The sequence below is a fragment of the Rousettus aegyptiacus genome, unplaced genomic scaffold (genome assembly GCF_014176215.1).
Source record: "Rousettus aegyptiacus isolate mRouAeg1 unplaced genomic scaffold, mRouAeg1.p scaffold_m13_p_8, whole genome shotgun sequence".
NCBI classification, from domain to species: domain Eukaryota; kingdom Metazoa; phylum Chordata; class Mammalia; order Chiroptera; family Pteropodidae; genus Rousettus; species Rousettus aegyptiacus.
In genome coordinates, this window is record NW_023416311.1 from 59,671,810 (window position 1) to 59,676,173 (window position 4,364).

Consider the following 4,364-nt stretch of genomic DNA (forward strand, 5'->3'; position numbering starts at 1 on the left):
ATCATCAGGATGTATAAAATAGTAGTTTTCCATTTATGGCAATAGACTGGGTTGAACCACTCAAAAAAAAATTTTTTCCTATAAATAGTGGTCAGTTTTGCAAACTAAGGCTATAGAGTAGAGCTTTGTTTTTAAATAAAGCTAATGTGACTAGTCATTTTAATGCTCAATATTCCTTTTATTGTTATCACATTTTAAGAAAATCTGTAATTCCGTCAGACATGAGTACGAACAGTTTTGACATCCTTTATCAATTAACCATCAGCCATCCTGTATATAGAATAAGTTAAAGGAGAGTCATAACCGTGTGTGAATGACTTGGGAGAACCTTGTAGTGCTTCTTGTTTTTCTGTAGAATTAATTCATTAAATAAGTATTAATTGACCCGCAACTCTGTTGTAGTTCACAGCACTTAGAGCTAGGAATAAAAAACATAAAGATGATATGCTTTCTCTCTTTAACTTGCTTACAATGTTTGTTTCTTATCACTTAGGCTTTTGAAATTTAGTACTTTAGCTGTGTCTCATTCAACTGTTTTAATTTAATTAAAAGAAATACGTTGTTGGCTCCATTTAATTTTAACTGTTTTCTACATCCATTTGAATTATAACTTTCTTATTCAACGATAGATTCTTAAATGATTGGGTCCCTTAGTTTACCTTCATCTGCATAAGAAAAAATGTTTCTAGATAAGAAAAAAACAAAAGTTAATGGATTTAAGAAATATTTAAGAAGTTTGGTTGGAAGAAAGAGGAAAGCAGATAATGCATTTAGTTTTGGACATGTAGCCTTTTTGATAGCTGTGGGACATCCAAGCAGAGATGTCGAGTCTTTAGTTAAATATATGGGACTGACCAAAGTTCATCAAAAAGAGGATTTATTCTTTGGATTGGATTTTTCCACATGGAGTTGGTAAATGAGGCTACAAACATACAGATGATAACTAAAGCTATAAATGATATTCATTAGGTATAATGTATAGAATGATAAGAGCCTACAAGATAGCCTATGGACACTAATGTTTGGGGAAATGGCAATACCTACATAGAAAATGACAGAGTAATAATAACTGTCACGGACCCACATGAGTTACTAGAGTGTACTCTAATAAAAGCTTCATTTCCCACTACTCCTGTTGTTCAGATCAACATCTCTTTGCTCATGCCTGTGCCTGTCTGGGAAGCCTGTCACCTTTTCCTTCTCTGTCTAGCTCTGTCAGCTTCCTAAGCTATGTGCTCTCTCCTATGTTTTCATCATTCTCTGTGCACACATCTATTTCGGCACTTACTGAATTATGTTCACGTTACATTTTATTTTATATATATATTTTTTACAAGCCTGTACACTTCTTTAAACAAATTTTTAGTTATTTATTCCAGTGCCAGGTACTATGCTTGGTACAGATGTTCAATATATGTTTATGGAAGTGAATTAAAGTAAAGCCTTGTTCAGTCACTTATTGGCTCTGTGACTTGGACAAGGTACACCTGCTTTCTCATCCTCTGTCTTCTCTGGAAAGGGAGAGGATATCTCAGAGATGTCCTCTGTTGAGAAGTTAGGGGAGCTGCCTAGTGGCCAATAAGCCTCCAGTATAGTATCTAGCAGATAGAACACTGTAGTGAATGTTTCCAACTTAATTTTAATCCACTTTGTATTTTGCAATTGATATTTAATATATGTATTGCTATTTGACATTTTTAAAACTGTCTTTAGGCCACTCCCGTGCTCGTTGCACCCCAGCACCTGCCAGGCAGCGCGCTGTCAGGGGTACTCTGAGCGCCTGGGGTACTCGCGCTGCTGTTAACGATGGCTGTGCCTACACCTGCCTGGAGGCCGTGCCACCCCTTGCCAGTTTTAGATTGGCTGGTACAGCAGGAACCTCAATGGCTTGGTGGCGATGGCTGGCCCCTGGGTGGCCCTGAGAAAGCGTTACAAGCACAGGCCTGCAATACCAAAGAGGAAGGGGGCAGAGCCACTTCTCTGTCCCTCGGACTACGAATACCACATCTTGAGCCTGGGTGACAGGGCTGAGGGCATCCCCAACAGTGGGCAGTGTGTCAAGCAGTGTCGGCAGGCAGATGGACGATTCATGCGACACACATTTTACAAAGAATATCCAGAGAATGACTCCAAAAACGGCAGCCCATGGAAAGGGACAACTGAGGCAGTTTTGATAAAGCAACGGGAGAGGCCAGTGTGAAAGAACATTCCTCCACTTTCTGCTAAGCCTTGGAAACAGTTGGGTAAAAATGATTCGACTCATAGAAATTACACCCAGCTCAGCAGAGCATGACCCCAGGGATACTTAAGAGACAGGGCACCTGGCTTTCAATCCCAGGGTGGTCCTACCTGTCTGGGTGATTCTGTGGGAGCCACTAACCAGCACTGGGGCCCTGTTTTGTCATCCTGGAAACAAGGCACTCCTAGGAATCTCATTCGAGCCTATAATTCCACAGATCCTACCCTGGGAGGAAGTCACTGCCTTGTGAGCTTGTATGAAACCCCTTTCTAAGACAGAGTTCAGTGTTTTATTATTTACAGATTTCTTCCAGGTACAACTATGGGAATTGCAAACACACCCCCAATGTTCTCAAAATATATTTGCTCATCATAAAATGAAAATGCCAAAAAAAAAAAAAATGTCTTTAGTATATGATCTCTATCCTCAAGTTTCTTTTCAAGAGATCATATAATATATTGTCTGTGTATTTCACATTACCTAGTATGTATTTTGACTATGAATAAATACTAAAGAACAATGAACATTAAACATTACCAAGTGTATTAACAACTATCATAGATTCTGTTTGATGTCCTAGCTGAGACAAATGAGTCAGGATGATTAAAAATTTTCTTCTTTAAAAAAGGACAGAGTTGTATATAAATATGTCTGTGTTTAATGACACAAGTCAACCATAATCAACCACAAACTAAATGGGGGTTGAAAGCATGAATTAAAATTTGTATACCATAAGCATAATGGGTTTTGTTTGTTTGTTTGTTTGTTTTTCCCCACTCAAAGACTTCAAGCCAAAATGCATATCTAGTCTGTATCATTTGGGGTACAAGAAAATTCTAATCTGGGTTGCTCTCCACACAAGCAGACAAGAAAAACCACATGAATTGAATAACATCAGATGTGCAGATGTTTATAAAACACCTGAATCATTAAATCCCCTTTCTCCATGTTCATAGGAATGTTCCAGCATTATGCAGACATAGCATTCAGCTGCACATAATGTCGAAAATTAAAATAGACAAAAGCCTTGATATAGATGACCTACATCAAAGTGTTGTTTTTCTCATATAAATGTATATAATTTTCATTAAAAATTTCATTCTCAACTACTTAGTGATTTCTTGATGAAGACAGCAAAGCCTATTTCATAATAGTGCAGGAGAAAGATTTACAAATATCTTATTATACAGAAGGAAACTGAAGCAAGAAAAGAATGTTACAGAATAACTTAATAGTGGATATAGAAACATACTTATCCCTTGATTCTAGCCTTTCCGAAAGAAGGTAGGCACAACCCTCATCTGTCAAGTCCATCCCTTTATTCTGGCAATTTAATATGGTACCGATCAGTAAGTTTTGAATAATATGCATGTCACAACCTCAGAGTGGAGAGCTGATTTGACTTGTCTATTTGTTTGTACATATTTTGAATTTTTTTAAATGACACAATACAACTTGAAAAAGAAACATTTGATTGCAGAAGTTCATATGTACTCTTTAGATGTTTTCATAAACCTTCTTCATCTATATTTTCGGCAATTTTTCTTGGACGTCTAACAAATACTGAAAACGGTTTGCCTCCCCACTTACCCTTTCATAACGTTCGTGACACAATCCTGTGTAATTTGACACCTTGGAACTTTAAACAGACTCAGAATCTTTTGGACCTCCTAGCCATCATCAATTCACATAGTGTGCAGTAAATCCAGCTCAAAATAAACAACACAGATGGAATCGAAGCTTATAGTACAATGTCAGCAGTATCCACAGATTGACAGAGCTAGTTAGGCTGCCAGATGCACAGAATGTTGTTCTATCTACTTGTTCTTTATAACTGGACTTGATGGAGTACATCAGTGTCAAACTCCTTGCTGGTTTCCACACGCACACGCACAGAAACGCACCCGCATAAACACGCACATTCCTGCGCTCTATATCAACTGCGCCATCTGCTCTCAGCTTTACATGTGGTAGCTAACTAACTATCCTACTGTGCCTGGGTCTCACCGACTGCTTTCCCTGGAAACAAATGACAACAGTTTTTATCTTGTGCCCTCCTTGGCATTATAAAATAAGGCTCTTAACATTTCCATACGCATATATTTTACATGCATTTTAAAAAAAA

General features: G+C 37.8%; 1 pseudogene; it reads left to right on the forward strand.

The window, feature by feature from the left end:
- The first annotated feature begins 1,672 nt into the window (after positions 1–1,672).
- LOC107497179 lies at positions 1,673–2,346 on the forward strand (annotated as a pseudogene).
- Positions 2,347–4,364: the final 2,018 nt, after the last annotated feature.